The sequence below is a fragment of the Apostichopus japonicus genome, chromosome 2 (genome assembly GCF_037975245.1).
Source record: "Apostichopus japonicus isolate 1M-3 chromosome 2, ASM3797524v1, whole genome shotgun sequence".
NCBI lineage: Eukaryota > Metazoa > Echinodermata > Holothuroidea > Aspidochirotida > Stichopodidae > Apostichopus > Apostichopus japonicus.
The window spans coordinates 14,416,653-14,441,576 of record NC_092562.1 but is presented as its reverse complement, the minus strand read 5'-3'; the positions used below and the strand labels follow the sequence as shown (position 1 = coordinate 14,441,576).

At 39.3% G+C, this 24,924-nt stretch overlaps 1 protein-coding gene across 3 annotated transcripts in view; it reads right to left on the bottom strand.

Moving 5' to 3' along the window:
- LOC139979210 (uncharacterized) overlaps window positions 1-21,210 on the bottom strand; it is a 54,694-nt gene extending 33,484 nt beyond the window's left edge. For 2 of the 3 annotated variants that reach the window (XM_071989970.1, XM_071989990.1), the window contains exon 1: window positions 21,060-21,210. The gene's annotated coding sequence lies outside the window, so the exon portion shown is untranslated. Of the gene's footprint in view, window positions 1-21,050 lie in introns of all 3 variants that reach the window. The other variant, XM_071989972.1, reaches the window with a different exon arrangement.
- Between the last annotated feature and the right edge of the window lie 3,714 nt (window positions 21,211-24,924).

Below are 24,924 nucleotides of genomic sequence, written 5' to 3'. Positions count from 1 at the left end.
ACATGTACCCCAGCCATTAAACCTAAGATCATAGCTGCTCTGACAACCTTTAGTACTTTCAAATCTTAAACCAGTATTATTCCTACAAAACTACAGTAGTATTTTGGCAAAATCTGTATGTAAGTTAATTAAACCCGCAAAAAAGAGTTTAACAATTACTGAAGGGAAAATCAACAAAAAGCCAAGAAAAGGGAGAAGAAGAAGAGGGGTAGACAAAAGAGAAGATGAAGAGATGACATATCCGAGAACGTGAAGACACCAACATCCAGGAGATAAGACAACCAATGCTACTTACTGTAGCTCATGGCTACGATACAGTTGCTTTAAAACCTACCCTAGGCCAAGCACCGTGCGTCATAAGATCAATGATCAACAACCTTTCTTCATTGCATGAGAAATCAATAGTGCATTTTTATGACTTTAAACTTACATTGCATAACATAACAAAGTCTTTCACCATTTCTCTGTTATAAACTCAAAAACTTACTGGTTTGGATATTTACGAGTGACGAGCTTACCTGTCTCCCCCCAACCTTTGCACCCTCATTCTACCGCGCCTAGAATGTCCTGGTAACCTTTTAACACTGTGCACCCTCTGTGACCCGGCTTCACGGGTCACCAACCTTCCTTCTCATGAGACCAAAGCCCCTCCAAAGTGGTCTCTGCCTTGGAGTCGAGTAGTAGTCCTTCCCGACAAATGGGAGGGCTACCCCCTCGACTCCTAGCCTAACATCGAATTTCTGACGCTTCCAACGGGAGGGGTAGTACTCCCCTTCCTGTGGGGAGGGGGGCTACCCTCTACGACCCCGTCCACGCCTGTACCCCTTAGCTCTAAAAAAGGTAGCAGAAGGTACTCTACAAGGTAGGCCCAAGGCCCTGAACACCGTAGTGTTTAATGGAGAAAGACAAAAGAAAAAAGAGTATCAACATTATAAAGGAAATATATATATAATGCTTCTCCATATATATATAAAACACTTTAAGACACTCTTCCCTAAGTCACTCATAGTGGCCCTAAGTTACTACGAGATACTACAAGTTACTACCGATTACTACAAGTTACTACTGGTTACTACCGGTCAAGATAAAACTATCTTTGCAACAAACTCGCTGGTAACAATAGGTGATGGTACGGGGGCTCGTACGGTAGTAGAACCTCCTTTCCTCAGGTCTCTTGGCCTATGCTAGAAGGTGTTTTGTTAAGACAATGCGACCGCTCCTCCGTCCGGCTGTGTTCCACCCCCCTCGGGGGAGGGAGGCGGGAATGGAGACAGGTAAGCTCGTCACTCGTAAATATCCAAACCAGTAAGTTTTGGAGTATTTACTTCGTTCCTCGCTTACCTGTCTCCCCCCAACCTTTGCACCGAGTGGCACTGCCCGATGGTGGGAGGCCCAAGGGGTGGGACCTACTTACCCGTCGGATCTCGCATCACCACGCTACAAAATGCCGCCTCAGCCTGTAATGAGTCTGAAAGGTAACAGGCGACGAACGTCGTTGGTGTCCGCCAAGCTGCTGCCTTAAGGATGACCTCTATTGGGACTCCTGCAAAAAGAGCTGTCGAGGCCGCTTTTCCTCTAATGTCATGGGCTCTCGTTAAAGTTGTGCCAACTGCGAAGGGGCGAATAATCTCCGTCAGCCACCGAGAGAGGGTGTCCTTAGACACCGTTGAAAAAGGTGCTCTGGGTAGTATGAACAAGGACATGGTTGTTCCTCTCAGGGGTTGAGTCTTGTTTAAGTACCATTTGAGAGCCCTGACTGGGCCCCACAGTTTGTCCTCTGCGACTGAGGAAAAGCGTCTTTATTTCAGGGATAAAGATGTCCCCCGGCAGGAAGGAAAGGACCTGGTTCTTGGGTATGAAGGACGGATCGGGGACCATTCTCCCGTGGTTCTCAAACCTAATATGGTTCTGCTTTGTAGGCAGAGCGTGGAGACAGCTCCTTCTTCTTGCTGACGCGAGGGTGATCAGGAAAAGGGTTTTCTTACTAAGGGCTGCCAGCGAGGCTGAAGCCAGTGGTTCGTATGGTGATTTAGTGAGTGCCTGCAGTGCTGCTGATGGACTCCACGAGGGGGCGAGCCGTCTGGTCCGAGGACGCCTGTTTGCCATCCCCCTGATGGGCTGGGTGATGTCCCCGTTGTTGCCCGGGGTGGACCCATCTGGGAAGCCGCGGTGGATAGCGGTAATTGCCAACCTGTAGTTCTTGATGGTTGACACTTGCTTTCCCTCCTCGAAGCGAGAGTGAGGAAGTCTACCACTTGTGCCAGAGAGGTCTCGGCTGGCAGTACCTGTCTGTTCTGGCACCATTCCCCGCCTAATAACCCTGATCAGCGATAACCTGTCAAACATAGAGACAGATCCCTCCTCATTGCGGTAGCCAAAAAGCCCCCGACTGACAGTTTATCTTACAGGTCCCCCTTTATACACCTGAATGGAAAGACGCAATGGAGATAAAATGCCTTGTCCAAAGACACAACGGGATGATCTGGCCAGGACTCAAAACTGCAAGTCTTAGATTACCAGTCCACTGCCTTCACCATTTGACCACAGTGCTCTTGAAAAATGAGTACTGAATGGATAGTTTGCTTCATCAGAATCTTGGTCAGTGCTACAACTGTTATACTGTATGTGACTCCTAAAACTATATATGTATTTATGTATACATGTATTTTAGATCATCCTGCAAGCAGGAACTTGTGAAGAAACCTCATTGACCTATCAAGGCCGCAAGTTGACCGAATTCAGTCTCTTACTGTACATTCGTATTTAATGTCCATGATAATGAATTGTCAACAACTCTGTGACTGGACGACATACATTAATCTTGGAGTGACTCCAACTCGGAACCTAATGATTGAAAGGCACCGGCCTTAACCACTGAGCTACAGTAACTGGGCTATAGATCTACTCATCAGAAACAAACTCCCAACAGGGACCGTGAAGTTGGTGAGAGGGTGGGTTTGTAGAAATTCCACCTCATAAATCCCTGGCTGCTTTAACCGAGCCCGGGGAGCTACTCATCACACACAAACGCGTTATTAAACGCTTCGTCTTTTGTTATGATAACGTTATTTGCGGTGTAAAAAATATGTCACCGAAACGTTTTCAGGCTAGTAAATCCACACAAATTTCGTAAGGACATGAATATGACATTAATATAACATTAAAATCTCGTAGAACGTTATGTCGACGTTTCAACAACACCACATTTGATGTTATAAAACGTATTAAATGTTATGCTAACGTACCTGTTACTTCTCAAGTCTCTTCATATCGAGATGAGAATTGTATCACTATCGTAGTACAGTGAAAGTTTCCAACTTCCTATTGAAACCAGCTAGTGCATGGTCACGGCCAGCCTATCAGGTGCTACGAAGTGCAACTCTGCTTAAAGTTTTGGAACATCGAACATTATTCATGGAGCGTATCCCGTATGTTCGGAGCGTGATAGCCCTTGTAGCTTTGATGGGGTTCTATCCTACCCCTTATTCAACTTACTAACGCGTATGTCTTGGTAATTCACCAGAGAAATAGAGAGGCTTATTCCATAGGATCGCTCACATAGTCGACAGCTCGTTGCAGCAAACATTGAGCTCACACGTGGCAAGCCAGGTGACTGCCTGGCCCCGCCTCCTCTCTTAACAAATGTACCGCGTTATACACATTGCTGGCAGTTTGCCAAGGCTTAAGAAGTTTTCGTTTTCCTGGCACTTTGCCAATGTTTGAGATAGTCCTCTTTTTGGCAGTTTGCCAAGATATTAAAGCGGAGAGAGTACGTCACAAGAACCGTTTGAAACCATTCAGTCTTGCGCATTTTAACATATTCGGCTTGCGCATTTTAACATGTTCTGAAAGTGGGTTCCACAAGTGTTTTAGAACACAAGTGAGGTTTTAAACCTAGATATATGGCGATGAATTATAATTAGAGAGGAGTATAATTAGCGAGGAGGATCTGACCCATGAATGCCCAGGAAAACTATGTCATGTCCTGGTTTCTGCTGGTACTGTACTTGTTAAACACATTTGGGATGTGTAGCGATTAAAGGTGTAGCGGTTGCGGTGTTTTTCCGCAATTGATTCGAACCTGTCGTCGCAGCACAAGCTGCTAGTTTCGGGGGGCAACGATCCCCCCGATGTAGAAGGCTTTTCCTCCTCTGGGAAGCGGGAGTAACCGTCCTCTGTAACCCCGTCGTCTAGGCCGGACAGGTTGACCGACGTTCAACCAGAAGTTCCTCACCGGGGACAAATCAGGTTGCATTCTTTGGTCTGGGATTGATCGTGGTGTCGCGGCCGGGTGTTCGGTGCCCGTATTTGTCCTTCCCTCTCTGAGGCTGGGGATAAGTATATCTCCCTTCGCCGTGGGAACCTCGCTCGGGGCCGGCTCTCTTTTCGGATTGGGCGCTCTGGGGGCCCAGCAGTTGTTACTCTCGTCGGCCCTCGGGATCGGCCGCGGCTCCAGCTAGGTCTGCGGACCGGGTTTCTGCCCCTGCTTCCCCGTTCTGGGGCCCAGCAGTCATCGATCTCATCGGTTCCCGGCTCCGGGACCGGCTCTGGGTCCGTAGTGGGACTTTGGTTTCGGGCTCCCTATGGAGTCTCGTCGGACCCGGGTCCTCCGAAGCCCATCTCTCGGGACCCAGCAGTCAATTGTAGCTCCGGTTCCCGGCTTCGAGGCCGGTCTCGGATCCGGAGTGGAACCTCGGTTCTTCACTCCCTCTGGGGTCTCGCCGGACCCGGGCTCCCGGAGCCCATCTCTGTGCGTACCACGCCGAGTACCACTCTCCTCGACCCGGACATTCTGTCCGTTCCGGTCGGAATTTCTAATGGGCTTTACATTGGCCTTTAGCCTTGCCCTTGCCTTCCCCCTTGGTCATACAATCCGGACGTCGCCGGGACCTTGGGTTCCGGTCGGAATTTCTAATGGGCTTTACATTGGCCTAGGCCTTGCCCTTGCCTTCCCCCTTGGTCATACAATCCGGACGCCGCCGGGACCTTGGGGGGCAAAAACTCTTTCCTCTCTCTCTCTATCTCTCTCCTCCGGAAGGGGAGTCTCGTACATCAGCTAGTACAGTGCGCCAAGCCATTGGGCCACTCTATGTGTTCTTGGCCACTCCCCATTCTATCTCTTAACAACTCTCTGGCTTCTTCCTCACCTCCAGTCTCTCCTACAATTCCCTCCCTTCTCGGAGAACCATTGGGGGTACGGGATGGTGTCCAGTTTGTCCCGGAGCTTCGAACGCTTGCTAGCCAGCCAAGTGTATAATTCTTGCCAAGGAGCTGGCGTAAACAAGATTTAGACCAACAAGGGTCTCTGGGCTACAGGTCCTGCCTCTGGGACAAGGATCCTGGCCATTCCCCGCCCGATCCGGGCGGAACATCAAAACAATTGACATAATTCAAGTGGCTCCGAGTACATGATTGAAAAACTCACGTTAGAAAGACTAGGAAAGGTAGTCTATCGTAAGAATGTAAACTAAACAAGGGAGTGGAAGGAGCGGGGTGGGGAGTCTAGAAATGCCTTTGCGGTTTTTGATCGCGATAACTTTCGTGGAAAATTCGTTGAACTTCGTTGACAACCGTGCCCGCAGTAGTCTAATTTTGTCAACGAAATTATTCGTTTTTAACCGATTTTCAACTTTTTTTTTAAATTTTTTTTTTATCGATTTTCAACGTTTGTTATCGATCGTTGATTTATTTATTTATTTTTCATTTTTTTTATTTTTTTTTTATTTATTTATTTATTTATTTTTTTCAACGGGAGTTAAGCGAAATCAGTACTGTACGCTACAAGAGTGAAAACCAACACTTAGAAAAGCGACCAAGTAACGAAGTACATGAAACGAGCAAACATCTTATAAGAAAAATAACAGATAAAAACATGTACAGATAAGAACATGTAAACAAGGCGAGAACCGCCCATTCGCGCTAATGCGAAAAGGGGGCTCGTGGTTGCAAGGTACGCTACAAAGGTGAAAACCCAACACTTAAAAGCGAACAAGTACCGAAAAGCATGGAAGGCAAAAATTTTTCTCTTGGCCGGAGCCTGGCCCTTCTCTTTCTCTGTCCACACTCTCTTCCTCGGCCCCCTCTCCACCACCTCTCCTTCCTCTTCCTCTCCTATCTGTACTAGGTCTCCCACTACTAGGGAGCCGCTGGGGTTGGGGAGCAAGTCTAGCATGTCCTGTAGCTACATTCTAAGTCCTGCTAGCCAGGTATTGATATTTAGCCAAAGAATGGGGGTGAACTGGGAACACACCAGACACGGAACCCTCCTGGAAAAAGTACGGCACTTGGGACAAGGGCAAGTTCATCCCCGGCCCTCACTGGCCGGAACATGGAGCAAACAATGCATTTCAGCTGATTCCTAGACATGACTGAATGACCCCTAGTTAAGGGAACAACTTCTTAACAATATGATAGGAGAAGCCCCCCTTCTTTGGGGAGGAAAACAGCTAACAAGGAAGAGATAGGTATAATGTAAACATATACAAATAAATGTAATTATAAAATTACCTTAATATGATATACCCATGTAGTATAAAATAATATACACATGTGGTATAAGGATAATAAAATATACACACATGGTATGAGGGCAATGCGATACTACCTTAACACCGTGCCTCGGCTAGAGGCCCGCGGCTTACAAGGTAACAGAATAGGCATAAGGCCAGCCCACAAAAAGGTGGGGAAAAAACCAGGAACGAGCCTGGGAACAAGGAAGGGACAAGTAATATATGTATATAACGTATGAAGCCACGATAATACAAGAGAAGTAGAGTAGTTAACAACTAAACAACAGGTGAGGGAAAGAACTAACGCAATAGCGTGTGTAGCCAAAAAAGGCGGGAACTAGCGTAACTATGGTAAACAATTCGCGGAACTGCTACCAGTACTAGAGTTCTGCACAGAAAAAAACGGAGCGAACGCCGCTCCCGAAAACAGCCCTAAAAACCTCTCTAAAAAAGAAAGGGATACTTATCGGGCTGCAAAGACTTCAAATACTTCCAAGAACAGTGGATGGGAAAATATTTCCGATCCTAGGAACCAAAAGTGGACGAAATTCGGTGGAAAAAATCCGCTCGAAAAATTACGAAGTAGACGCTTTGGTTGGTAGAATGAGAAGGAAGGGTGGTGACCCGTGAAGCCGGGTCACAGAGGGTGCACAGTGTTAAAAGGTTACCAGGACATTCTAGGCGCGGTAGAATGAGGGTGCAAAGGCTGGGAGGAGACAGGTAAGCGAGGAACGAAGTAAATATGGCAATTTCTCAACTTTCAAGTGTGTTTGTTGATTTTAGTCAAACTGAAATGAGAAACTCTGTAAAAGGTTGTTTGAACACCGACCACAATGTGTGACATGTGCAAATTTAGGCCCACTGGTGTTCAAACAGTTAATTCTGACTGAGATTGGCGTTGACAAAGATAGGCTCAAAACTTAAATTTGCATTAAAGGGTGTGAAGACTCACGTAAAATGAAACGTATAATGCCGTAATCTGACCTAGTTTCGAATGAGGTGTAACAGAAGTGTTAGACACCACCATCGATCCCGGAAAATACACACACACAGCTTGCTACCATCGGTAATTAGACACTAGTGTACAGTCAGTACATACGTATGCGGTCAATACCCACAGCACAGTGTACAAACAAGACAGCGATGGAATATCTCAGGTCCAGCGAAAGATAACAAGGTATCACGTTTCATTACTGTACTGTCTGCATTGTGTAGCAACACAAAAAAAACGTCACTTGCATGCAACGGAAAGTTAACTTTTTCAGATGGCCGAACGCGGTTTGGGGCGAGCCTTCAATGCTTTTAAGCTCCATGGCGAGCTGTCGAACCAATTCCTACAGTTTACACATCAACTGTATGATAAAACATTATTTTTAGCCTGGTTATCGGGATGACTCTGATGGCCAGTTTAAATGTATGCTGTATTGGCCCCAAATATGTTAGATATTCAAATATGGTCACCTTTGGTTAAAATGTTTAAACTGTTTTTATTACAACCTTGAAGAAATTTATCCTCACTGGGACATTCAGTCAACTTGTGTGTTCCTTAAAAATTGTCTGAGAACAATTTGGAGAGTAAAGACCTCCAGGAAAGTATTTTCTGAAAACTTCTAGCAATTACAGCGTGCTAATTTGGGGTCTATACTGACTACCTTTAAGAATGTTCTATGATTGCAACAGCCATTTCTTTTCAATGCATAGGCTATATATTATTACTATTACAGGTTAATAAAATTCCCTAACATTTTGGGGAAAGACTTTTAAGATACATTTGTACATTATGATTTCCTGAACAAAATATGAAAAAAAACGTACTAAGTTGGCAGCTCTGAAAAATGATATATTTATGTACTGTAGTCAATTCTAGCTATATAGCATAAAGTCATACAAGTCACTGCTAGTAACAAGCCTGTTTTTAACAAACCTAGGGCCAGCCACAATATGGATCGAATATTATATTTTCTTTTATAATATTTTTTAATAACAAACACAATTCCACAGCCTGTTCCATCCCTAGGTCCATATGCCAGCTGAGTTAGATGAAACTGCATGACACATACAGCCATATCAGTGTTGGATTTTCAGGTATTTGAGAAGGTTGTCCGAAGGACTACCAGTTTCAAGGATTTTCAAATATTTGGTAGTCCTGCAAAAAACTTGGTAGTCCTTCCAAATTTTCCAACAAAATTGAAAATGAACACAAATAATACAAGACAAAACATATTGGTGCTCAATCTGATTGTGTCAACCAAAGCTTTATTAGTTTAGCATATATAACCATGTTATTGTGTACTGTTTTCAAAAAGTGTTTGCACCAGGTATCCGGGTACCCGGATACCCGCCCGACGCGATACCTCCCGGTTCCTTATTTATTACCCAAATACTACGCAGTGTGATTTTTTGGGGGGGCAAACCTATGGTTAGGCAAGATATTCCCATTGAGGTATGCTACCATGTGGTCTAAGATAACAGCAATAACGAAAGTATTCCCGCATTGCTACGAACACAGGATTCTGGGTACTGGACGCAATGTTTTGGCCAGGGACGCAAAATCTTCAAATTGCTTGCAATCCCCAAGTACACACTCACAACTAGGTCAACGGGAAACATAACAAAACATATTTTTGAATGAACATCTTTCATTATTTCTTCTTCTGACAAGTATCAAAAGTTCTCCTACTCCTACAGATCATTGAACTTGTTTGAAAATAAATATATCATAACAATCAACCGCAAGGTACAGGGCTACCAAAACTTCATTACAGAGATTTTCATGCTAAAAATAGACAATGACGCTTTACCAAGATTCCCGTGGTTTGATTGGCTAATAGTCCCTACCGATTGTCTGCAAACAATCTTGCATTTTTTAGTGCTCAATGAACAGGAAGTAAGTTGTTTAACAACAATTACTTGCAACGTTTACTTTCCCCTGTGTAGAGATAACGAACCTTGTGGTACAGACTATCATATGTCTGCACTCAAATATCATACCGTTAGGCCTTGTCTCATATTTGTTATGTACATTTTGACAACAATCACTGGTGGTACAAAGATGCATTTAAATTGTATCTGAGACTATCACGTAGGGTTGGGCGATATATCGAAAATGATTATTATCGTGATAATTTTTTTTCAAAACGATATTTTTTGGGGATTAAACAAATGACGATAATTTCTTGTGAAAGAAATTTGAAATAAATGTTTATAAAAATGCGATTATCCTTTCTCCGTTTTATGTGTAAATGTTATTCTAGCTTTCCATGGTTAAGAAAGTTGAAAAGAAATAGAGTTTATCAACTTCATTTACTGACTTTTGAACTTTTGAACGAAAAAACCCGTCCTTTACAACATTGACTGTATAGAGAAAAAACCCTGAAAATCAGTAGAGAAATTACCAATTGTGTACGAACAGTAAGTTGGTACACCTTTCAAACTTTACGAAAGATCGAGCAAAATACTTTCGAAAAATTCACGCGAAACTGGCATATCGTGCTAAATGCAACTAATGTCATGTAGACAAGGCTCAAGTTCACCCATTTATGAACAAACCATCAGACCACATCTGGTGTTAAGCACGGGGAAAAGAAAGTATTTTCTAGAATTTCCACCAAAAAGGGAAAAATTAATATCCTACCATAGTTTAGTGTATAGTATATAGCCTAACCACTTCGTCGGTTACGGATCTCACGTAACAACAAAAACACAACTAATTGTATTTTGCGAAGTTGACGTTTTACAAAAGGACATGGGAAAAATATTTAGCATTTAGTTAATCATGCTTAGTGGCCTAAAACATGGGATTAAAAGGTTTACTTTCATAAAGATGCCCATACTATAGCCATTGGGCCTTGACATCGTGCTATGTCTGTATGTTATAGACTGTGCCTCGTGTATCATGGGGAACATTGTTTTGTTCATGCGGAGGAGTCGGTTGGCTTGAGGTGTGTTTTACTTACCTTCATGTTACAGGGATATTTAACTACTTTTCTTGAACGTCTAAGATAATATTTCGCATAACTTTACCGATCCTTTACTGACTGACCTTATTAATTCTAGAGTGGAGCCAAAATAGTTTACTACATGAAAAGTTTTTTGGAAACGTGCCAAAAATGTTTGGGGTAAACACTGCAGTTGTTGTAAACTGATGTATGTATAGTGCACGCTGTTCATTTTAAGGCAGTCTAGAAATGGGGCTTTGCCGAACGTAGTTTGTTTCATAATATCGACAGTTTTGTTGTAACTTTTTAAAGATTGTAAAACAGATTTAATCTCCTTTTATTTTATCACGTAATATAGTAACTTGTCATTTTAAAATTTTCCTCAGTTTCCGTTTCGTGACAATTTGAATTAAAAAAGTTGTCAGTATTTTTTTCGCTAATAACATTACTGTATTCCATGGATACCTTATAACTGCGTCACAAATTCAGCGGTATAGGCTATATTTTCCCAATTGACTTGGTGTGCTGTTAGGCAACCATGTGGTCGAAGATAACAGCAATACTGAAAATATTCCATGGATATCTTATAACTGCGTCACAAATTCAGCAGTATAGGCTAGATTTCCCCCATTGTCCAGCAATGCATTTTCATTCGGCCTATAGACTGTCAGTGTCTGATCGACTGTTGTTACAACACCGTACAAATTGCATTGCACTGACATTTAGCCACAAGTCTCATTTGTTTTCTGGGTACGTCATTAGAGACTCAAAAAGATTTTTTTCTAACGATGTTGTAAAGTTAATATTTCGCGCATGTTTTTAAATAATTCATGTTTGGTTTGGGTGTTATTCAGAAACTATTTAATTAAATTGACTTTCGTTTTTAATGAAATATAATTAGGCTCAATAATTCTTCAAAGACTTCCTTTTTTTTTGGTCGTCCGAAGGACTACCAAGCACACAACATTTTGAAAGATTTGGTAGTCCGACGTAATTTCTAGTCGTCACGGACGACCGGACGACCGTGAAAGTCCTACACTGCATATTGACCAATAGCTGGAAAATACAATAGCCTCCTGCTGGTGGATACCTATTCACAATATAATCACCTTAAATAAAAGGAAATATAGGCAAAGAGTAACAAGACACTACAGATATTCAATCAGATGCTGTAAGGCAATTCTAACTTTAGCATAAAATTATACAATTTACTGCTAGTAATTAACAGCCATATTGACGAAGAGCTGGAAAATACAATAGCCTCCTGCTGGTGCATACCACTTCACAATATAATTCACCTTAAATGAAAAGAAAATATAGGCAAAAAATAACAAGACACTACAGATATTCAATCAGATGCTGTAGGCAATTCTAACTTTAGCATAAAATTATACAATTTACTGCTAGTAATTAACAGCCATATTGACGAAGAGCTGGAAAATACAATAGCCTCCTGCTGGTGCATACCACTTCACAATATAATTCAATGAAAAGAAAATATAGGCAAAAAATAACAAGACACTACAGATATTCAATCAGATGCTGTAAGGCAATTCTAACTTAAAAGCATAAAATTATACAAGTAACAGCCATATTGATCAATAGCTGTCAAATACAAAGCCACCTCCTGCTGGTATTTAAATACCACTTCACAATATAATCCACCTTAAATGAAAAGGAAATATACAGTAGGCAAATAATAACAAGACACTACTGATATAAATGTGAGATGTGTATATATGTAGCGCAGTACTTGCATTACTGGCTGACAATATATATACAGTATTCATAACTTACAAAAATAATGTGTTTGCAACTTTCTGTTATACAGTAGTAATCGTTCTCAGGCATTTTGGAAATCTTGTATTGATATATATAGTGCAGGATTATTATATAGTCAATCCTGGCAGCCTTAACTTGTACTTGTACTTGTGTACACCAAAAACGAAAAAATAATTTATCCAGTTATCAAATCACAAAATGCGATGCAAAATGATAAAGTACAGCTGTACAAGTCCAAAGATGTATACCTTTTTTTTGGATACATCATATAGTACTTTATAACACACAAAGATCAGAACCTTGAAAATTACCTGGCACTACACAAAATATGAACACTAAATTATTCCCTGAAGTCTGCATAATATGAGCTGTCTAACCTCAAACTAACGCATAACATACCAAATGCCACATAACATACCAAATACCACTTAACATATCAAATACCACATAACATACCAAATAACATACCAAATACCACATAACATACCAAATACCACATAACATACCAAATACCACATAACATACAAAATACCACATAACATACCAAACACAACATACCACATAACATACCAAATACCACATAACATACCACATAACATACCAAATACCACATAAGATACCAAATACCACATAACATACCAAATACCACATAACTTCCAAAATACCACATAACATACCAAATACCACATAACATACCACATACCACATAACATACCACAAACCACATATCATACCACTTCAATTTTCAACGTATATGAAAGAGAAAATTCCTACCATACTGTGTAGCCAATCCATACATACATAGTTTGAAATCAACACGGATAGCACTTAACTTTGAATGTTGGAAAGTGTAATATTACTCCAGCAACTGCAAAGAGTGACATATAATACAATACACTACACCACTCAAATAACATAAGAATATTGATTTTTGTTTTAATAAGCCAAAAAAGAATTCATAAAAGGGAGGTCTGATCCATAATGTACAGTAGGTTTTCTAAACATAAAAAATTTAGAGTCTTGGCCATCTTAGCAGTGATAACAGGCTATCAGGCTCATTTAAATACATGTGATTAAGTATCGATCGTAAGCAAGATGGATTCTCTTTGGACAATATCATCGACATGTAAACATAATCTTGATGACCCTTAAAATATATTTTATTAATAAATGGTCAGTGTTTCATTACTGTCTACATTGATAAGTGTTCGATTTTGTGAAGTTTGCCACGATTGCCCTGCCACTATCTGATGTCACTTTATTTAGAAATTGATGAAACAAACTACAGTAGAAACGATCAATCAAACATGTATGATAAAAACGCATAAACCGACAGATTCAAATAAATGTCTGCAAACACAGTTTGTTGCATTTTTCCAGCTGGTATATAGCATCTATTCCAGTAAACATATAATTTTTAAGACCTTTAGTCACTAATGGTATACCATCACTTCAATATAGAACTACTTATATCATAGCTCTGTCTGTATATATTCTTTTACATTCAAACGTCTATAGCCAAGATTACTGCGAGCCATGTGACATGATGCTTTGACCGTACTCTTCTCTCAATCCTGATTGTAACACAATATGACAGACAATATGACTATTAATTTATAGTATGTAAAGAGAGTTGTTATCCCCACTTTCTCAAAATCTTGTTCCTAATTTATCAAATGGTTGTTTCAATGTTAACTGTATTTTAAGTACCACATAATTAAAATCTTACTTAATCCATTAGTAGCTCAATATCTGGAGTAGTTTCTTGTACACATGTATAGTAATAGAGAGTGAATATTTCTACATTGTACACTAAAATATCATGATAAGAATCAATCAGTAAATCACAGATATGTGTACTATGGTTAAAAACAGGGACATGAGACTCAGTTTTTACCTTCCATGTGTTTTTTGTAGCCATTATTTATCCAAATTCTATTTTGGGATTGTGGTGACTCTAGAACCACAAGAAAATACAATAACACTGAGGTAGCCGGTTTATGCACACATCTATTCAATAGGATAACTGTAAGGCAAGTGTGAGATATATACAAGAATGAATGAAGCCTGGTGACGTATATCACCATAGCGTAGGCTGGGAGGTTCAGCCGTTTGGTGTGATGACAAACAATTAATATGAAACTATGAATCTACTACAGGGATTAATCGGTTGTAGCATTAGCCTGGCCAATAGCCATGCTGGGGCATGGAGGGGCATATAGACCACTGTTCCCCCTCCCATCTCCCTCATTTGTGCAACTACCATTTGTAAAAAACCTCACAATTATAAGTTATCTTGCCCTTGGCTTTGATTGTGGCCCCTTCCCCAACCCCCACCCTTAAATTGGACTTCTTACATGGCTTAACAGGTCTGTTGCAAATCTTAAGGAGATATAAACCCATGAATTCCTGGACCCATCATACTGTACATTAACTTTATTTGACAGTAGCTTTTAAGGTAATGAGCAACAAGCACATGCTCCTGGGCTTATGAAGTACAAGTTGTATGTCATATATACCACCTAATGTGTGATGTCACAATGCCTCCATGTGGTGATTTCACAACTTCCCCTTTGCTTTTCCAATTTCTATATTAGGGCTTCACAGCTAGGGCAGGAAATATATGGAGGATGCTAGCTATATGGCAGGCTATGCAAGCTGGTTATACCTATAACAGCACTAATGACTAGTGCATACAAGCAGTTGCAAACAAAGTGTGATGGCTGGAATGTTCTGTATAGTGTGGGAGGGGAGGGCGAGGTTGAGGGTGGTTGACTGGGAGGAGGATATGAAGGGGGGGAAGGATAATAGGAAGGAAGGAGGGAAGGTGGGATATAATTTGTAATACAAGCATGTCTTATGCAGTCTCAGATGGTAATGACCACAGCTTGAAGTTACTGTAAACATGCAAAATAATTACATGCTGCTAATTTTCACACAACTTACAAATTTGAAGTTTTATTTAGAGGTAGAAATGCTTTTAACAGAAATTTTTAGCAGGATCAACTTCCTAAGGAGAGAACAATTTGCCGTTATCCCATTCTGACAACATTTAATTAGGCCTGGAACCATCATTGAAATCACACATTGGATGGAGGATGAAACTGTAAATAGCAATGTCTAGATCATAAACAAGTAGCACTTAGCACTTTATATATTTACATGGTGGTTTGAATTTTACTCATAGTGACACAAAGTTACAAGTAACACACTATATCATGAAGATATAGAATCCACATGAAATACATGGAAATAGTGCATTTCCTACATAATGAATGACATTAAAGGTGACCATATTTCTGTAAAGGGAAATGTGAGATGTACCCATCGTTCTGCTGGTTGAAGCAAACGTTCGATTTTAAAGACAGCCATAGTCTAGATTTCTTTAGTTTGCGTGGCGTAAAAACAGCGATAGGGAACAATTTATCCCGTATCGAATCGCAATATATGTTAAATGCAAAATTGTCAGGTTGCTATACAAGACCAAAGATGTATAGCATTTTGTTACACATGCAGGAACCATAGTATCTTGTTTGTACAGAAAAAATGCAGAGCTTTCAAAACTGCAACACAAAAGTTAAATCTAAATTATTCCCAGCTGATACAACCAAAAGACTTGTAAATCATCTATTACAATTGATTGATTTTACGGGGAAAAAAGCAGTATTTCATGAGCAAATCTACACAGCGAGAGTAAAACTAAAACTACTGTATAGAGTTGTCCTCTTCCTTTGTTTATTTTAATTTTTCTGGTTGATATACTTTTCAAATGTCATCGACACTGTTACATACTACATACTGTAACAATTAATTATGTATGTATGTATTTGTATGTAATTTAGATCCTCCTGCAAGCAGGAACTCGCGAAGAAGCCTCATTGGCTTATCAAAGCCGCAAGCTGACCAAAGTCAGTCTCTTAGACTCATATTTAACGTCCATGATTATGAATTGTCAACAACTCTGTAACTGGACGACATACATTAATCTAGGAGTGACTCTGGACCTTATGATTGAGAGGCACCGGCTTTAACCACTTGAGCTAACACTCCTAATTACACTCCTAATAACACTCCTAATAAATTAATACATGGAAAGTACTGTAAAGCTGCAAATAACTATTATTGAAAACATTAATGCTCTGCACTGCTCTGTGATACTGTTATCACAAACTTCCTGGATGTGCCTTAAATAACGTTTCTGCAAGGAAACAAGTTAACGTAGTGCCAAATGCACGTTCAGATAAATGCTGTGTGACATTCACTTTTAAGCTGAACACTGTTGTCAATGTATGTGTATGTGTATGTCAATTGTGATGTAACATGCATACTGTAAATGTGTACATATAGGATCGAACGTGAATATCAAATTTAAAGCCATAGATGTGTGAGCAGACATAATTAAGCCAAAGTGATCACATTGTGTGCACTACAGTGTTTTGTGGTCTCTTTGCTCTTAATACAGAAAGCAGAATTTTGAGTTGATTCGGATCAATATTGTGAGATTATGTGACAGTGATACAAGACTACATTAATCTTTTTCATTAGTTAACCTTGATTTCAGTCAAGTTTAATTTCAACTAATGACACAGAAGTGAAAGAAAAAAGGAAAGAGAAGATGTTTTCCAAATGTTTGCTTGTAGCATTAATATTAATATGAACATACTTGGTGTCTTGGCAACAAAACATTTGACAACTGAATCAAATTCATTACTGACTCACTCATTTCAACCCAGAATTTGTAGGAAAATGGTGTCTCAGTTTCATCAATTATACAGACCCGTCAACTCTCTCGGTTTTACCGGGAGACTCCCGGTTTTTACTCGAATCTCCCGGTTTCATATTCTATTCTCCCGGTTTTTTAATGTTTCATCACTTGCGACAATTCTGAAAATAGCCAACGATTAGTCCTATGTAATTCCCCACAGTAATGCTGAACAGGAAAGGCTATTCAGTGTAGTTCGCAAGAACAAGACAGACAGTCGGTCACTAGTCTCAAGCTTGGTGGGACTATATCTAGCATACTAGCCATGAAGTCACAGTACCCAGAGTCCACTGTTCATTGTTCCAAATGAAAGCCTACTAAAGAAACCCTGTAGAAAGCGAAGCGAGCTGCGGTAAACTACAACAAGAAACACTGATTGGATGATTCTCTCACTGTATTGCATAAGTAGACTATACTTATTTAGGAGTATTTATATCATTTCAGTTGAAAATTACCAACCTCCCTAATTTCCCCTTGTTCTCCCTATTTTTTGGCCCTGAAAAATTTTATTCTCCCTATTTTGGGGTCAAACAGGTTGACAGGTCTGATTATATATCTTAATAATTGGTGGGTTTGAGAAAATTGTTGATTATTAATTACTCAAAGAAGCTGTTATTACTTAGTACACAGATCTATACTTGGGTCGCAGTCAAGGATATTGTCAACAATTTTACTAAATTATTTTAAATATTTCACTCACACAGATAATAAGGTCACTCACACCCAAGCTTGGCTATTGACCCCTCTTCCCAGTACAAGCCACTGTGGTGACTATATATCCCCATACACCAAATGCTGACTGCATTGTAGAGAAGTTTGTGTATCAACGAATTAACAGACGATATCACAACAAATGTATTGATGGCCAATACCATGATTCCACCAATACAGATCAACCACTCACATGCAGTAATTTAATGACCACTGCTTTGTATTTATGTTGACTATATCATCTGCAATAAATATGTACAAATTCCCTTTATAAATTTAGTTCCTGATTCGATTGAAGTACATTAGCCTATATATAGTGCATGACATAGCAAGCTTATTGGGTAAATCTGTTCCACACTACAGTACCTTATAAGCCACCTGTAATTATTTTGCACGAAAATGTACATAGCCAAAAAAAAGACACACATTATTAAATTCCAGGCTTTTGGTTTGGAGTTTTTCTACCAAAAATCCCCTTTTATGCAGTCTAAGTACTTCACAAAAATGCTAGCCTGTATTGTGAAGTATGCAATTCAGTTCTATTGTATTACTGTGGTTACAACACAATGAACAGGATATATGATTTGAACTCTACTTTCAGGGGCAACAACAGATCCTACTTCACCAATTGAAACATTTATACTAATGTAGATATATATTATTATGTTTGTAGCACAAGTAACTATAAACACATTATACATCAGTCAGTAAGTATATGAGTATTATGATGTTTATTCCCAACTCTGGATGAATCTTTGATCTTCCTGAACATTAACGGTACATTACATTTACATTAGTCATTTAGTAGCAATTTTGTAAGTACATACAGTAAGCCTATACTGTTTGGCTGCACATGCATGGCTTCATCAGGTGGTCATTGTTATTTGATCTGCTGGCAATGATCTAGCAACAGAAGTGGACATGATCATGATATTTCAAACTTGAGTTCATGTATCTATAACAACAACTTTTGATTACATCAATTCCGAATACGCACCCACATGGGATTTCGGGTACACCCAGTACTAGCCCATAGTTACAACACCAGGATACATGTATGTTTGTATGCGACGTAGACATGTACGTATGCCTCTAGACGCTAATATGACATTCATGCCTCTGGATTCCTCTACTCATGCAATCATTCCCTGTTCCTGCTCTATATTATGGTCCAATCTTAACAACTACAGTATTGTAACTTACAATTAAATCATAGAAAAAAGGAATGTTATCTTCTGGCCGGTAAAAGGAGAAATCCGTCTATAGACAGCCAGGTGAAAGGTTTATTCAACTCCTACATACCATTTTCAAGATAACTTCACTTGAAGCTATTAAGTCTTGTGACAACAGTGAACTTGAAGCAAGCAGGAAAGATCAATGTTAGAGCTGCACATAGACAACTTCAAGGATTTTTTTCCCCTTCATGTTTCCTGTTCTGAATTACGTATGCAAATTAGGTATCAGTTCCAACTTTCGTTAAAAGCGTCGTAATTCCTATTAAGATGCATTCAGTTTCAAAAGGATATTTAAGTTGAATTTGACTTTTTAATAGAAGCAAAATTTAACATACTTTTGTAGTTTTTAGAAAATGAAAATATTTACAGCTGTACAATTAGAGATTCTGCCAATACTTATGCAGGTCAATAAAATACTGTATATTGTTCAAGTTGCTCATGTCTGATTTTCACTATTTTTATTCTTCTTTTTTTTTACTTGTTTCTTCTTGCTTAGTAAAGTCTCAATCTATGTTTGCTGATGAATTTCGGAAAACAAACTTCCGAAGCAGATTCAATGTTTCTTATTCTAAATGCACTCTGACCAGGTGGGTTTAATGGAGAAAAGCTGTCGCAATCGAAGGAAAGAAATTTATTTTCTGTTGCCCTTATGCAACCGCCCATATCAGCATGTTCATTGCACAAATGTAACCCACTGTATATACGCCTATCGTCCACTATTTTACCCAATTTCACAGAGGAAACGTCTGAAAACACCTGTTAATTCCTTGCAATGAAAGGAAATCAAACAATTTTGCAAGCTACATCAGTAAGACTGAAAGAAAGATACTATTCAAATATGGACCTAACATAGGCTTGCACACAGGCCTAACGGTTGTAAAAAAACAGAGATTTGATTGGTGCATTGATGCTTGCAAAGTTTGATTGAAATTTGTAGAATCTACGGACTCGTTAAAAAATCTAGCGAATTTTATTCAGCTCAAAATGTTTAACGACAGATAACTCAATATAAATAATGATTATTAATATGAAAATTGCATAGAACAGTGTTATTTTCACTGAGCTTTTAGGGCAGTAATTAAGCTGGAAAGGTCAAAGTTAAAATTTGGCAAACACACTGAGATTTTATAGTTCTTCTCAAATTTTGTAACAAATCATAAATATGCATTATTAATTTTCAACATATTTTTCATCATATATGACATACACACATGACAGATCAGGTCAATGATTTAACTCAAAGAGAATTATTGGGTTAAAACCTGCATCCACATTAAAATGGAGATTGTCTCAATTAATTTGCAATCACAAAGTGTTCAAAGTGATAACAATTTGTCATAAAATTGCTTTCTTGTTTTTTCTTACAAATGCCATTCTTCCAAGGAATAGAATAATTTGCATGAATATCATAATTAGGTCATATTTAATTATTAGTATTGGTTTAAAATGTGACAACAGACCTAGGTTATGATCTCTTCGAAACAGTCCTGTGATACCATCAAGCAAAGGAGAGGCCAAATCTAACCTACTAACACACCTCAAGTTATACTCTCAAATTGGTCAGTTTGTCTGTGAAGACTGGACATTTTTTTCATATTGCTTTGCATTTACACAATTGCTCAGAGAAGTTCCTTATCATTACAAATATTTTCAAACTAGGCCTTGCCCTACCGCTTGTACTGTTCTGGATATATAGGCTCTAGACATAACTTTGGCCTCAGAAGTTTCTAATTGTGCATGTTTACAATTGAATGAACAATTGCACTGCAAGCTTAAGCTGGCCTTTATCCTAAGATGTCCAGAATTTGCAGTCAACTAGGTCAAAACATAGCCTCACCATGTGCACATATACCTAAGTTGTTAGGGCTTTTCGGAAAAGCTTTTACTAGACATAGCATATGTCTAACGTAGGTTCTAACTATTACTCTGTCTCCTACAGTCCTACCCCTAATAATTAAATAGGCCTAACACTAACAGTTAGGCCTAGGGCTAGGCTAAGCTTAATTTTGAAATGTTACAAACGCTTGATAATTCTAACGTTTCATAGAAGACAGAAAAGCTATTTAGAAAATAACATCATAACATCGAAGTTATAAAAGTAATCATGTCATACATGTCATACCAATTCGAAAGTTTACTTCAAACATAAGTACGTTTTCCTTCTGTTTCCGCTTTAGCATAGTTGTAGCAATGATGGAAAATGAAAGTAATGTGTGTGTACGTACGTACTCGCTAAATTCAGTGTCATTGTTTTTGTACAATATATGTTGTACAGATCTTGATCAGTGCGGAACTGACTGCAGACGACGTCTTAGTTACGCAAGGGTGAATTTAACCAATCAGCAACTTCATAAAGTTGAAGTTTACAACCCAAATTTGTGTGGTATATAACCCTCTATTGGGCATCTGTATCGGCGCTAGAGCAAAATTACAGAAAACTTACAGCATGAGACTCACGATAAATCAATAAAGTTTGATACTAAATGAAATCCCCCTAGAACCGCTTGACTTCATTAGCTGGGTGATGATGTGAGGGTGTGTGTGTGTGGGGGGGGGGGGGGGGGGCTTAGGTTAGGAACCCTGGTTACTAGAGTGCCGTGCGAGTTAATTAACCCATCTGCGGGAGGGGGAACAACACAGCCCTCCCCCTTCCAGCTGAAGCCGCTGTGGTCAGAGCTCTTGTGCCAGTCTGTGTGTATATGCGGAAGTGACGAGCACAGGTAACCGCAAGTATCATGACGTCTGTATAGTTAAACATTTTTTGCTTTGTCATTATAGCGTTGTTAACTGATATCTTTAATTCACCAAGTATGAATTGGGATATGAATCCATTCGAGTTAAGACTAATAAATAAAGACATTATTTTCCACACAAGGAAGGCGTAATCAAGGCTAGGAGGCTTTGAGGGAGACGAGTACTGACTCATAGTGGTACTATTTTTAACTAGAACTGTATTTGCCTGCAATGATGCAGTATTGACTATATTGTAGTGCATGTGGACTGCTTGCATTGTTAGGAAAAACTTTTCGGTTGTTCATCACTTCCGCAAATACACACAGACTGGCACAAGTGCTCTGACCATAGTGGTACTATTTTTAACTAGAACTGTATTTGCCTGCAAAGACGCAGTATTGACAGTATTGTAATGCACGTGTATGGTATAGGCCGCATGGGAAATAATTGCTGAGTTATGTCCGACATAATTGCTGAATTATGTCCGACATAAATCCGAGTTATGTACCACGTAAATACGAATTATGTCGGACATAAATCGACCAATCAGGTATAAGCGCATCTCGATGCTTATTATGCGGTACATTAATCGTATTTATGTACCGCATAAATCCGAATTATGTACCGCATAAATCGTATATGTACCATATAAATCCGGATTCAGGAGTCTTCGAAGCTCAGCATAGCGTTATGCTCATCGAAGATTAACAAACCGGTTCAAAGCATTGCGAACAAACATCGGATTGTGTGGGATTGGGAGTCAAAATTTGTCAATAACCTACAGGTATTCTTCGCTTCTCGACGAAAATCACGCACCTGTTGTACTTTGTCTATCATGCGTGCCATTGCTTTATACAGCAGAAATAACTGCGCTGCTTTCACGCTACAGCAACACTCGCTCATAGCATGCATGATAACAGCTTCAAAATTCGCTAATGTGATTGGTCTATTTAACGCCGGTATTAATTATATTTAATGCCGGTATTAATTATATTTAATGCCGGTATTAATTATATTTAATGCCGGTATTAATTCTATTGAATACCGCATATGAAGCTACATGGTGATTGGCTGAGAATTAATGCCGGTATTAAATAGAATTATTACCGGTAATATTTTTAGTTCATACGGACATTAAATCAGCAATTATTTCCCGTATGGCCTACCGTACACGTGGACTGCTTGCATTGTTAGGAAGAACTTTTCGGTTGTTCATGGTGTTATTTTTTGCGCGGACAACACACCAGGGAGTAAAGTCATGTAGGTACCTACAAAGTGAGGGCGCTTGTGAGCGCCGTGACAGGCTCAGAATAAGTTGGCTACGCAGCTAGCCTCTGCAAATGTACAGAGCTTATATGAAACTTTAAGTTTCAACGTCCAGTCATGTAGGTATCGTTAACCAGGCCAGTAATGCCAACATTGAAGCGCGTACGAGCACTACAATAACTACTTGATTTGTAAATATTCAACGCGGCGTTTCACACCCGCATAGTTCTTTCGTTCGACGTTCATCCGCCAACCGCTATGAAACGCGGACGAATGGAACGCCATTTTAACATTGATTCAACAATTACAGATATCTCTCATTAATTTTTGGATATCTCTAATTATTTTCATATATCTCTAATTTCATTTCCAGATATCAATTATTTATACATATTTAAGATATCAGAAATTGCATTCGGGATATAAAGAATTCGATTTAGAGATATCCAAAATTGAATGAGAGATATCGGCAATACAATTAGAGATATCCAAAATTGAATGAGAGATATCGGCAATACAATTAGAGATATCCAAAATTGAATTAGAGATATCAAGAATTCGAATTCGAGATATCCGAAATTCAGTTTCCGGTACATGTGACTTCTTAAGACCTCTTAACTGCTTGCCCGCACGGCGGACGTTTATATTACTACTGCACCGGTTAGCTGCATATGTAATATGTACATATCCACACCTGCTACGAAGGTTACTTAATTGCACTAACGCGAATAAGTAGTCTTAGCAGTACTTTCACTTTCAATGATATTAATTTCTGATTGTGAGGAAAATAGATGAGTGAAGGTATATTTCAAAAACTTGTTGATATAGGTGAAATTACGGAAACCTTAAGGAAATCAAAGGAAATTCATCAGCTGGAATTCTAGAAATGTGACGGATAAGAAAGAAAATCAAGAAAATTTGCTAATGCATGGTGGAGGGCAGGAAAACCATTTATTTATCTGCTTAGCCCATCGATAGTTTATGTGGTCCATCTAAATAAATGGGGCTTTGATTAAATGGAGGCACTGAATGAAAGACCCGCTACCGTGCCAGTCTGCAATACGCATGTAGGTTGGTACGTATAAGTAGAATGGAATCGAAGAACTACTAGTTAGGGTTATACCCATAAGGCCTAGCCTAGTATTAGTAGCCTAGACCAATCTAGTACTAGTAGTAGTAGCCACCGAATTTGATAATGCCTCGTTTTCCTGCAATGTATTTGCCGATTTAGATTCGCTCTTCTTGTTAAAGCTATACAGTTTGAATTCTTGATATCTCTAATTCGAATTCTTGATATCTCGAATTCAATTTTGAATATCTCGAATTCAATTTTGGATATCTCGAATTCTTTTCTTGATATCTCGAATTCAATTTTGGATATCTCGAATTCACTTCGAGATATCCTAAATTGTTTTTCCATTTTACATATCTTTAATTTATTTCTTGATATCTTAAAAAAATCAGTTTGATATCTTAAAGAAAATTCAAGATATCGAAAATGCAATTACTGCAGGATATCTCAAATTGAATTGGAGATATCTGAAATAATTCGAGATATCTTCAATTTAATTCGAGATATCTGAAATTAATTGCAGATACATGTCGAATTAAATTGAAGATATCTCTAAACTATTGAATAAATGTTAACATGGCGTTCCAAACAGACGCCTCCCGGGGGTCAGTATTTTACCTCTCAGAGGGAGAAGAATATCATAAACCCTTACTTGCATTCTCAGATGTGTACAAGGCGTGGTATCTTCCATGGCATATGACCATGCAATTGATTTAACAGTCCAAATACCGTGTTAGCCTGCCAACACATTTGAATGGTGTGTGTGATGAAGACATATATACAATTGGAGGAAGGAGGGTAGGGTTAGAGGGGAAATGGTTAGCCTGGGCATACTTCAGGGAAGTTCAGGGGCCTCAAAGATTTGGAGGTGTGACCATAATTCGCTTGTTAATAATCTAGCGGCGTATAGAGGGCC